This window comes from Polypterus senegalus, chromosome 7 (assembly GCF_016835505.1).
Source record: "Polypterus senegalus isolate Bchr_013 chromosome 7, ASM1683550v1, whole genome shotgun sequence".
NCBI classification, from domain to species: Eukaryota; Metazoa; Chordata; class Cladistia; order Polypteriformes; family Polypteridae; genus Polypterus; species Polypterus senegalus.
Genome location: NC_053160.1, coordinates 20,713,797 through 20,727,906, shown reverse-complemented (window position 1 = coordinate 20,727,906; position 14,110 = coordinate 20,713,797).

Genomic DNA, 14,110 nt, shown 5'->3' with positions numbered 1-14,110 from the left:
AAATTCTCACTTAGAGGCTCTCTTCAAACCTTTTTTGAAAACCTGGCAGGACCTAATCAATAATATTTAAGAATAAGCATTTATATTGGGGAGAAGGACTCTTTTCTCTCTTTACTACTTTCAATTGTTTTTCTCTGCCTGCTGGCATTCCTCTCTTTCTCATGGGTGAGGGTTGATTTGAATTTAGTTTTGTTAAGTTTTGACTCCATTGTATGGAATGTTATATGTTTTTAATAAATTCAATAAAAAAAACAAATAAAAAAATAGAAATAAAGGTGTCGTCAGATATCACATTCATGGCATAAGAGTTTTGCTTCCATCGAGAGTAAAAACGGCTGGCTTGTTCGGGCGAGCATTTAACTCACCAGGCGATATGTGTAACAAACCTGTCACTTTTAAGCTCTTTATTCTATCATTACTGTTATGGATTTGTCAGATAAGCAAGGTAAGTTTTAATCTCTTATTTCAATTTCAGCACTTATTAAGTCTTAATGTCTTGTCAGTTAAGCACTAGAAGCTCTAAGGGGGGCACCATTGTTGGGCTGTGCTTAGGGTATCAATTGGGCTTAATCGGGCCTTGCTACCAATCATTTTGCCACTGACGTACAAACCTTTTGTCTTTATATATATTGTGGTGGATGGCCGGGGCCATTGCTTGGCCAGGACGCTTTCTTAAAGGAAGGACTGGGACGAGAGAGCATGCATAGGGCACTAACTCCCCCAGATCACTAGATGGCAGACTCATGGATTCCCATAGGCTATACTGGGAGTTGGAGTTTGATGGATGAGCCCTGTTGGGTTCTGGAGTGCCACCAGGGGGTGCTACAGGGATTCCAGAACCATCTCACCCAGAAGTGCTTCAGTACCACACTTACAGCCCACCAGAAGTACTCCTGGGTGCAGGATAAAAGAAGCCCGCTGCCATTGCTCCGGGTGCCAGAGTCAGTCAGGAGGCAGTTGACCAAGCTTGCTAGAGGAGGAGGAGGAGGAGGAGTGGAGGGCAGAAACAGGGAGAAGGACAAAGAGATGGAAAGAAAGACAGAGATAAAGAAGAGAAAGTACAAAAGGGAAACAAAAGGGAAGAGTTTCCCACAGAAAAATAAAACACTGTGTGTGTCTGTGTCAGGTTTTGGGAGCTGGTGCACCCCCTGCAGGCTGTAATATATAAAAGCAAGTTATATTTACAAATGATAAAATACAATGCATAAAGCAACTTTTTCTTATGCAAAGCTCACACCAATTACATTTTTACTACCACATTAATTACAATTCCTGCTCCATATTTCACATACCATAAATTGATCATAATATAAATTTACTGTCCTGCGGTGGGCTGGCGCCCTGCCTGGGGTTTGTTTTCTGCCTTGCACTCTGTGTTGGCTGGGATTGGCTCCAGCGGACCCCCGTGACCCAGTAGCTGGGATATAGCAGGTTGGATAATGGATGGATGGATAAAGGTACAATATAGCATAAATTTCACAGTAACAAGTTTAAAACTTAAACATTTTGGAAAAGTACACAAGTTCCATTAACGATATTGAAATGGCAGGACATTGTTTTGTCTTCTTATTGTACTGGTGACAAAATAAACACATGTTCTTTTCTTTTAAACAAATTAGAAATATGGCATGAGGTGTTCTGGGATTGGGCGAACTGTTTTCAAAGATATGCCAGTTCGGTGGACAGGCGATGCAAAAGTGGGCACCAATCTGTGTGTGGGTGTTTATCGTGCGATGAATGGTCATCCTGTCCAGAGATTCTTTCTGCCCTAATACAAGTTTATTAATTATTCATAACTCGAAATTTCAAATCTCAAAAGGGATTGTTTTTCCGTCTTTACCAAGTCTATAATTTGCCTAATTTTTTTCACATTTTTAAAGTGTATTTTACATATATTTTACATGTTTATCTACTTTGAAACTTTTAACAATATGTCATCGATTGACTGAAAAATGTCGAGCAGTTTAAGGAAAGGATTACAAACCAATGGTGTACACTGCCATCTAGTGGTACAAAAAACAATCTCCACAGTGTGGCCGATGTATTCAGTCTATGGAGACTCTCCACAAGCTGTTGGTTTTATTCATTCATCCCAGTAGGCGTAGGGAAGGGTGGAACTGGCAGGGCCCATGCCCACCCTGATTGGCCATAGGCCTAGCCAATTAGTTCATTGTATAATTTTCCATTACATTTTGTAATTAATTGGGTATTTGTTATTTTAGATTTCCTTTGGGTTCAAAGTGATATGTGAAATCCCACTGAATTTTTAACAAATAAATGAATGGAGCGGTATTATGGTGTATCTGTAACCAGATTGGTAGTAGACATCAGACAGTTAACCGAACCTTAAATTGATGCAAAATTGAGCATTTTTGTCGTACACCAAGAGATAGTTTTTTTATTCTGAGGGATTATTTCTGACTTGGCAAAATAATCAGAAATATACAATACAATACAGCCAGTCAGTCATTGTCCAACCCGCTATACCCTAACACAGGGTCACGAGGTCTGCTGGAACCAATCCCAGCCAGCACAGGGCAAAGCCAGGAACAAATCCCTGGGCAGGGCGCCAGCCAACTGCAGGACACACACACACACACACTAAGCACACACTAGGGACAATTTAGGATCGCCAATGCACCTAACCTGCATGTCTTTGGAGTGTGAGAAGAAACCGGAGCACCCGGAGGAAACCCACGCAGACACGGGGAGAACATGCAAACTCCACGCAGGGAGGACCCGAGAAGTGAGGCAGTAGTGCTACCACTGCACCACCATGCCACCCCAATAAAATACAATACAATTTATTTTTGTATAGCCCAAAATCACACAAGGAATGCCACAATGGGCTTCAACAGGCCCTGCCTCTTGACAAGCCCCCCAGCCTTGACTCTAAGAAGACAAGAAAAAACTCCCAAAGATTAAACCCTAGTAGGGAACAAATGGAAGAAACCTTGGGAAAGGCAGTTCAGAGAAAGACCCCTTTCCAGGTAGGTTGGGCATGCAGTGGGTGTTAAAAAGAGGGGGATCAATACAATACAATACACAGAACAGAACACAAGTCATCCTCAATACAATACCATAGTACAGAGCAGAATTTAAAAGTAGATTATATCACATAATGTGATTTGAATATATCATTTCATATACAGTATATATGAAATATCAAAGGTTTTTCAAAAAGCCTTGTTTAGATGAAGAGGACAAATGAAACACAAAATATGCAACAGTGTGCGGCTGAGAAAATGACTGGAGGCAAACATTTCAATCGCGTCTTCATCTGAGGAGACTCCGGCTTTAGCGCCAGCAAAAGACAAGTCTGCTGTGACACAACCACCAAGAGATTTGTCAGCCATTGACGAGCCAGCCCCTCAACCTCATCTGTAATCATTTCCAACTACGATAACGGGAATGACTGGATGTTTCTCTGTAAAATAATATGAACAATTCAAATGGATCAAACACAGTATGGCGAAAGATGCAGTGTTCTACAAAGGAACAACATTGACAATTATTGCTCAATTTTTGCAGGGTCCTAATAATTCCGTTTTGTGTTATGCACCACAGTATGAATAGATGTATTTTTTTGGAAACGAGCCCTTCTATATCACTGGTCTACAAAAAAATGTTTTTTGTTTGCTACTGGGAACTTCAGACCAGCTTTCTTTTAAGTTTTTCACACTGATTTCATATATGAAATCGGAATTAAGCTAGCACGTCAGATTTTTGAGATACACGTCGTTGCCGTTTCGACACTTTTGAATATCAATATGATATCCATCCATCCACTATCCAACCCACTACTGTATATCCTAAGTACAGGGTCACGGGGGTCTGCTGGAGCCAATCCCAGCCAACACAGGACGCAAGGCAGGAAACAAACCCCAGGCAGGGCGCCAGCCCACCGCAGATATAATATAATATAATATAATATAATATAATATAATATAATATAATATAATATAATATAATATTAAGTTTATTAAATCCATGGGGAAATATCAGATGCACATAGCAGCAGAAACATAAAAAATAATAGATAACTCACAGAAAAGATAATACAGCCAATCAATTGATAAATAAATAAATATATATTGTGCAGACATTTCAAAATGAACTTAACACGTACACGGTGGTGGAAGTATTGAATTACCTGATAGCAGTGGGCAGAAAAGACCCCCAGTGGTGCTTCTTAGCAAACCTTGGTGGAATGAGCCTGTGGCTAAAAGTGCTCTGAGAGAGAGAGCGACAGAGAGCGAGCGCCTCCAGGAGGGGATTTTTCATGATGGCATCCAATGACACCACCATCCTCTATTCCACAACAGCTACCAGTGTGTCCAGGGTCCGCTCTGTGATGCAGTAGTCTTTGCTGATAAGTTTTGCTTCTTTTGAGCTCAGGTTGCTTCCCCTGAAGACCACAGCGCACAACGCCACACTGGCTACTATGGACTGATAGGACATTTCCAGCAGTTTGCTGTCCACATCAAAAGGATCTGAGGCTCCATATGGCGCTTTTCCACTGCATAGTACGGCACGACACAGTTCAGTTCAGCTCACTTTTGGGGGGTTTTCCACTGGGAACAGTACCTGGTACCTGGTCCTTTTTTTAGTACCACCTCAGCCAGGGTTCCAAGCGCGCCGAACCGTTACTAAAACGTGACTTGTAAACTCTGCTGGTCACTGATTGGCTGGAGAAAATCGTCATTACTGCGTCACTGAACTTGCGACACGAGACACAACAGACTCGCTAGATTTTTAGCACAGCCAGCGAAGGTTCGGACGCACCATTTTGTTTTAACCAAAAATGGCTCTTTCATGGTCTATTGAGGAAGTACAGACGTTCCTCTCGTTGGTAGCCGAGGAGCGGATCCAGCGAGAGCTGGATGGGGCGACGCGGAATGAAAAAGTTTTTCAGGAGGTCGCTTGTGGCGTGTTTACGATGATGTCACGGCAGTAGAGGCGGCGCAACTATAACGACACGTGAATAATCCCACCCACTCTAAAGCGGTACTAAACTGCAGTCGAAACGCAAACCGAGCCGAACTGAGCCGCACCAAAGTGAGCTGTACTGAACCGTGCTGTGCCGTACTATGCAGTGGAAAAGCGCCAATAGCAAGTCCAGTCTGCTCTGGTCCTTCTTGTGTTGTCAGACCATGAAAACATGAGATTATACAGTTTTCTTCACCACCAATACCAACTGAAGGGAGTAAGTAACATGTAAAAAATGTAATGTTTGGGAGGACAATTCCTTTAATAATAAAAGGCAATGTAAAATGAGGCCCTGTACACCACCACATCTTATGGGAGGAGGCGGTTTTGGAAACCAAATCAAATTTTATTTGTCACATATAGTGGAAAAGGCAGTGAAGGGCTTAATCGCACAACTCCTATGACTGTGCCTTGAGACGACCATAAGGGACAATAACAATACAGTTACTTTCTATGTATAAAAGGATTAGCAAAATAATGCAAGGCTTTCATGGGATGTTTTCATGCAGCACTCATTTTTCTTCAAAACCACACATCATATAGTTTACATCTATAAATTATTATTTATGTCTTCATTAGGGGAATACAACAATAATAATCTCCTGTCAATACAACAAATTTTACACACATACGTCCAACAAAACACCTTATACAGTATACTGTACATCTGCTCTGCTAAGAACAGTAGCCATTCATTTGTGTGTTAGCAGTTGACAAATAAAGCCAACGTAATGGCACACACTTACAAACTGTAACACTACATAAACATTCAACTGCCGACAAAATCATGATAGATAGATAGATAGATAGATAGATAGATAGATAGATAGATAGATAGATAGATAGATAGATAGATAGATAGATAGATAGATAGATAGATAGATAGATAGATAGATAGATAGATAGATAGATAGATAGCACACACTTTGGAAGTGATTCCCTGACTCGAGTGACAGAATTGGCTTGAAAGTAACACTGGAATGGGGTTAAAAGAAAGCATCAGAGAGATTGTTAGTGAGCCTAAAGACAGCAGCTGAGCTCGACAAAAACTAACTGGAAGAATAAAAAAAGGCCAGACAGGGACGGTGAATGATAAGGAGAATGGCTGTGCAGGCTTGAAAACTGAGGAAGTTGCATTAGATAGTGTGAGTGAATGAATAAAGTAAGAGATGATAAGGTGGGGGTTGGGGGTCCCGGAAAATGCTCGATTTATTGTCCTAAAAGGAAGAATAAAATTCAAGGTGTAAAAACACCATGATAAAAATGCGTATCTGCGGTAAGGTTCTGCCAAAGCATTAGCTGCAATGAGGTCTAATCCATTGGTTAGATGGTTCCAGACTGCACAATGAGCTCTGGTGAAATTCAATGTTATATGGCCGAATGGACATTATCTTGGAAGTGACGTCATATATCTTCCATTTTAAAGGGGGGAATGGAAGAGTTGTTAGTTCCTGTGTCTTACCCTTAACATTTCCCTATCTTTCCATAGGGAGTAACCCATTAGATACTCCAGAGGTGCATGTGCTTTACAATAGATATATAGGCACTATATAATAGATAGTGTCACGCATGGCCATCTGGGTGTCCCCTAAGAATCTTGACCAAATTAAGCAATACCATTCCGCAGCGAGAGGGGGCACTGTCGCTAACAGTATCATTTTCTTTCTCCAAACCCAGAGGAGATGCCCACTGAGGGCATGCACAACCAAATATGATGTCAATAATAAATACTGCCTCTTCTGATTGTTCCACTATAAGAAGGAAAAAGCCAGAGAGATGGTGGCCTTGTCCCAATTAGGAACAGAGCACAGTGCCACTGATAGAGCAAGAGACAATTGAGAAAGCACAGCACTTTTTTTGCTCTATATTTATTAAGAATTTCAAAAACAAATTACATCACTTTTCTACATAGATACCTTCATTTGTGATGCAATTTTCCCAGCATTGTATCAACTTTTTAATGCCCAATTACTACTCCTACCACCTTCACCATTTCCAATGAAAATATAAAAGTGCAGAAACTATTTGAACATCTTTCGTAGATAGATAGATAGATAGATAGATAGATAGATAGATAGATAGATAGATAGATAGATAGATACATTAAAAATTTTGATTTGCTCAAAGATCCCAGGTTACATGATACACATCTACAGTACAAGCAATTTTTTACAAAGAATTTTAAATATATACCACATCCATTCCCAGTTATTTTCAGCAAATGATATCCCAAATTAAACCTTTCAAAGATGTCCATTTTAGTTTTGTTTTCCTGAAGATTTTTTGGTAAGACTCCTGATCTTTGACCCTCATTACAGCTTTTGTTTTCAATTTACAACGTGAATCCCTCCTCACCCATAGCCAATCTCATTGATTGGACATGTAAGATCAAAAAAAGCAGATTTCAGCAAGTGAATCAATATCGGTTCAGGAAAAGAAATGTTGAGGATGTCAAATCTGTAACGATCAGGCATATTGATCATCTGGAAGCAAGTAATACAGTTCCTCTGGCTAATGCTTTTACAAATTATTTTCCCTGCCTCTTAGCATCCAACTTATTCCTCAGCATTAAAGTCCATGCAATATTTGAGTGAATTGAAACAAGCCGTAACCAATTACAAAGAAATAATTTCCGTGTACGGTCATCATGTGTGGCCAAGTGAGCTAATCAGTGAAGGACGGCCCTGTTGGACTCTTAACTGATGTGGTGGTCAAAGGTCACTCCAGTATTTGACATGACCTACACATTTATGCTGGAAAAAAGAAATCCATAAGTCATTTCCTTATAGACCATGATGCGATTAAGGAGAAAAGTTGGCAGTTTAAAGAGGAATAAATGAGCAATACCAATCATTAATGTTCATATATCTTCTGTCGCTACTGTATGCAGAACGTTATAGACCAACTGACACTTACAACTGCCTGTTTCATCCTTGGCATAATTAACCGCACATCAGCTAAATATCATGGCAAAATGGTAATCATGATACTTTATGAAACAAATAAGTGCCAGATCTAATTACGACCAATTTGATGATACGAAATAATGAGCTGCCTGAGATAAGTCTGCACCAATCAATTCATTGTTGTCGTCAACATTATAACTCTGTTAGTGATAATCCAATGCAACAAAGCATGGTTTTCAAGGTCAGAAAATGTTAAGTATTAAGCAAGACAAAATATTTACTTCCCTAGCTGTTCCAGCAATATGCAAACAGTCAAATGAATAACTTTATGATATTTAAAAGTGTAAACAGACTCAAACAAAAGACTGGGAAGATGGTGCTGTTGTTAATAAGGGACACAAACATGGTGATGAAGATGAGAGGCTTCCAAAAAACCCCACAAACCAAGCCAGGACTTTACTAGCCTGCCTAGAGAGGAGTCTCACCCCAGGCAGGCTGATCCCAAAAATCACATAGGCTTCGGCCTAACAGGCCCTAAAATGGAGAGTGAAATTTAATATTAATAACAATTACCTTAAATGTGTAAAATGCACAAATATACCATTCAAGGGAGAGGAAGACTGTAAAATATTTTGGCTTGAAGGACAAAAACATAACTAAGTTTTCTTTAAAATGAATACATTTTGTAATTAACAAAAGAAGAAAATGTGGCAAAATAAGGCAATCCAAGGAAAACAAGTCTAAGTCCACAATCAAATAACAAAATCCAAAAACTATAAGCATAAATTCCTAAAAAATACAGAAAATCCAATAATACTCACAGTAGGAAGATGTCTACTCCATAAACTCCAATAACACTCTGAGGGGATCCATCACTCCCTTCTGTATATAAATGGTGGAGGGTGGTCCCTTCAGAAGTGATGTCTAAAAGGCTCCACCGTTTGGGGGGGTCCAGCCATAGAATACAAAAAACATATTCAAACACCTTAAATACCTGCATAATAAATAATACAATGAGTCGACATAACAATATTACCAAAAATTACATTAAAAAAAACACAAAACTCCTGAAACATCACCTCCTCTCATCTTTCAAAACCACTTTTCCTAGTGAAGGCCACCATCACATAAAACGTAATAATTCCAAAATAACAATAAACCAGGAAGTAAACATAAGCCAGGGAACAAACTCTGGCTGTAAGATAATAAGTGTGGCTGACAGGAAGTCAATTTGTGACATCATTACACATTTTAACTAATAGCTGACATGTTTTGCAGAAATATTTTTAGCTATTGTTGGGACCACATGCTGAGCTGAACAGGTCAGACCTTATTAGTGAATTGTCTGGTAGTCTCACAGCTAGTCAAGAGATGTGACCAATCCAATAAATCCTGGGTTTGCCTCGGGGTCGTCCATAGACCCACAAACGTACCGGGCAGGACAGCCAGTCTGCATTACCAGGACAACTCTGTGGTAGAAGGGGCATGCCAGAATAACCGATGCCCCTGGGTGGCTATTTGACGGCATCACTCATGTTTTGAATGACACTGGGTAACCTGGAAGAGTTGTTAAAAGCTCATCCAAATGTGATCATTATCCCAAGCTTAGCACTCTTCACTGAATGTAGGAAGAGAATGCTGTGAAAAGTTTTCAGGTAACATGCAAGTACAGATAATCATAATTAGTACACATACAGTTTTAAAGTGATTAAGAGAAATGGAAACCAACAATATCTGCCTATTAATTAATGACCAGTTTACAATGGGGAACATTCTACTTAGCAGCATCCCTGGAAAAAATAAACCTTTGGACCACAGTCAGTTATAATAGCCAATGCCAGACCCTGGCCGCCCATCCTCTTCTGCTCATTCTACAGGTGAGTCTGTACTGGGTTGTCCAGTCTGATGACAAAATCCTTCCATCTAATGACACAAAGACTCCCAGTATCTCAGGTGTCTTTTCCATAGGCAGGAAAACAGCTTGTCAGTAGAGCATTGGCACCAACTGCCACATCAAGATACTGAGAAAATGGGAGGGTTTATAAATATTGTATTACTTATATTTTAGTACTAATGACTAACAACAGAGATTCATTATGCACAGCTAATAAGCAGCTCTAGTCAGGGTATGCTGGGCTAAAGTTGTGAGTCTTCAACCTGATTTAAAAGCTGAGTTTCGAGGTGCTGTAACTAAAAGCTCGACCCACCACTGCTAATTTACAAGTTCTTGTGATCTTTAATAGGCTATTATCTGGAGATCTCAATACACAACCTGGTTTGTAAGTAATGATAAGTTCAGATTCGAACCCAGATACTCGTTATTACTGTACAAGGTCATCTTATGCATGGGCACAATGGGCACTGGCCATGGACCCCAGGAGCATAGGTGATTATTCAACAGAAGTGTGTCAAGAAATGCTACTGGCACTCCTTCATACTTACTTGCCCAGAGGGGACTGGGCGGTCTCTTGGTCTGGAACCCCTACAGATTTTATTTTTTTCTCCAGCCTTTGGAGTTTTTTTTTGTTTTTCTGTCCACCCTGGCCATCGGACCTTACTCTTATTCTATGTTAATTAATGTTGACTTATGTTTATTTTTTATTGTGTCTTCTATTTTTCTATTCATTTTGTAAAGCACTTTCAGCTACATTTTTTTGTATGAATATGTGCTATATAAATAAATGTTGATTGATTGATTGATTACAGCAATGCACTTTTACGAGTATATTGCATCACTTATTTTTTGACAAGTCAGAATTTACTTCTTATTTTTTTTCTAATTCTTGTGTGTTTCAGGTGGATTCTTGTTTTTGATGTTTGCTAGAATATACCTATAGTCCCTGAGTTACTGTAAAAGAAAAAAATCCCTTCAAACAAATACATTGTACAGGGTGGTCCAGATCTAATTATGCAGATCCAGATCATCTGGATGACTTTGATTTATGCGGGGACGATTTGAGTTTGGTGCAAAGACGATTCATCATGTCGTCAGTTCGCACACTTCTCGAAGGTCCGGGATTTTTTGGGTGATTTTCTATGTAATAAACTTAATAAGCCGCGGTGGGTTGGCACCCTGCCCGGGATTGGTTCCTGCCTTGCGCCCTGTGTTGGCTGGGATTGGCTCCAGCAGACCCCCATGACTATGTGTTCGGATTCAACGGGTTGGAAAATGGATAGATGGATGGATAAACTTAATAAGTTATAGCATAATGAAAATTGCATAATTACATCTGGACCACCCTATACTATCTATCTCTCTATCTATCATATAGTGCCTTACACATCTATCTATCTATCCTGCAAGCTATACTAAAAGTAAAATCTATCTATCCTGCCAACTATACTAAAATTAAAATCTAATCTGTTTATCTATCTGTCTTGTCTATCTTATGTGACCAGTAGCAAGAAGGCAGTCGGGAGCAGGGAAAAGTTGGGGAACCACCCTGGTAACCCTATTTAAATAAAACGAAAGGCCAACAAAAAACAAGTAACTGCAAAATAATAGGAACAACGATGAATTCAAAAGATCCTGAAACTGCTTCAGCCTGCTGTGCTTTCTCAATTGTCTCTTGCTCTATCAGTGGCACTGTGCTCTGGTCCTAATTGGGACAAGGCCACCATCTCTCTGGCGTTTTCCTTCTTATAGTGGAACAATCAGAAGAGGCAGTATTTATTATTGACATCATATTTGGTTGTGCATGCCCTCAGTGGGCATCTCCTCTGGGTCTGGAGAAAGAAAATGATACTGTTAGCGACAGTGCCCCCTCTCGCTGCGGAATGGTATTGCTTAATTTGGTCAAGATTCTTAGGGGACACCCAGATGGCCATGCGTGACACTATCTATTATATAGTGCCTATCTATCTATTGTAAAGCACGTGCACCTCTGGAGTATCTAATGGGTTACTCCCTATGGAAAGATAGGGAAATGTTAAGGGTAAGACACAGGAACTAACAACTCTTCCATTCCCCTCTTTAAAATGGAAGATATATGACGTCACTTCCAAGATAATGTCCATTCGGCCATATAACATTGAATTTCACCAGAGCTCATTGTGCAGTCTGGAACCATCTAACCAATGGATTACACCTCATTGCAGCTAATGCTTTGGCGGAACCTTACCGCAGATACGCATTTTTATCATGGTGTTTTTACACCTTGAATTTTATTCTTCCTTTTAGGACAATAAATCGAGCATTTTCCGGGACCCCCAACCCCCACCTTATCATCTCTTGCTTCATTCATTCACTCACACTATCTAATGCAACTTCCTCAGTTTTCAAGCCTGCACAGCCATTCTCCTTATCATTCACCGTCCCTGTCTGGCCTTTTTTCATTTTTCCAGTTAGTTTTTGTCGAGCTCAGCTGCTGTCTTTAGGCTCACTAACAATCTCTCTGATGCTTTCTTTTAACCCCATTCCAGTGTTACTTTCAAGCCAATTCCGTCACTCGAGTCAGGGAATCACTTCCAAAGTGCTAGCTGACAGTGACATCTAGTGTCTTCTGAGGGGACTACACCGCGGAACCTAGAATGTACTTCAAAGTGCCTGGGACCGTATCTAGCCATCGTCTCAGAATTACTCCTACGAATTGCACAAAAGGTCACACTAGGGATAAGAATTTGTCTAGACTAGAACATAAAAAGTATTTACGAAGTGTCCTAGTCCAAGACCAGCGAGATGTAGGAATTCACGTCTGAAAATGAATGGTGTCAAGATTTTATGACACCCCTTGCTACAAATGAACGCTCATGATGACGTTTGTAGTTTTCTGGTGTTAAAACTGAGGCGTCACCAAAAAATAATAACCGTCATCACAATACAAGAACAAGATGGAAAACATAATAAGGTAAGATAATGCACGCAGATTTTCCATTTTAGCAACACCATGAATAATTCTGTAACAAAAACCGAAATGGATAGATACACACATCGAAAGAGAGTAAAAAAGCCAACAATAATTGATCCAGGGATTGCTCCTACCTTGCGCATTATACTTGCCAGGATAGGCTCCAGAGATCCCGCGACCCCGCTCAGGATAAAGTGGGTTTAGAAAAATGGATGGATAATAATAATTATCATCATCATCATGCATTTTATTTACATAGCGTCTTCCCAATGCTCAAAGCGCATAACAGGAATTCAGAAAGAACAACTGGAACAACATTGGATACAAATAATACTGTATATGCATAAAACACTAAATAAAGATAAATACAGGATATAGGCTACAAAGGATAAAAAAAACAGAATAAGAGACAATAAACCAGAATCAAATACAAATACTACAAGGAAACCCTGAATAAATAATCTATTATACAAACACAAATTATCCCGGACACCAGGACAGAGAGGGGAAACTGAAAAGGGTCAGAATGTCCGAGTGAGTTAAACGCCTTCCAGATCGAGTTTTCAGTCGTTTTTTTTTTTTTTTAAAGAATCGATTGAGCTAGCTGATATTCATTTCGGTAGGCTGCTCCAATGTCGGGCGCTATATAGCTGACAACTCTCTGTAACATAAAGGGTACATGTTTGGGGCACAGTGAGACTGCCAGAATCGATGGGTCTTTGTGGACTTAGTGATGGAGGAGGTTACAAAGGCAGTCCGGTACAAGGTCGTTTAAAGTGTTACAGGACACAGGGACGCAGTGAGTGCGAAGCCCGGATAGGTGTTATGTGCTCGCTGTAGATCCACAGCCATACTTTCAAAAGAATCGCCTTCTCGCTGCTACGCCAACAGAAAGCGCCTCGTACAGTTTTATGAAAAGTAGCCAGAGCTTTTCTCGCTGTTTCTGAACTCACGTTCATTCTTCGAGTGTTCCGGTCGTCTTCCACTGTGCCGAGCAGTGCTTCTCTCCGTGATCTCCCGTTTAACTCCTGCAAAGCTCTAATTTTATTCAATGCCCCGAGAGCCTCCGCTTGCCTTCTTGGACTTTTCCGAGATTGTCAAATGTAACGGGAATGTCCCTGGGGTTTGTGTTGTGCATAGCAGTGTGCCTGTGTGACATTTTGGTGTCACTCGCCAGTGCAGCCTGTCTGTCTTCAGGGTAATGTGCTGGTTATTACAGTACATTTTGAACCCAGGACCACCAGTGTGTCGATACTGTGATATCGTGTGTAATCACCCGCACTCGGGGGAGTGATCGTCATGTGCGTTCCGATTTGCATAAATACCGATTACTTTAACATTATATTGAATATTGGATATCTTTTGTGT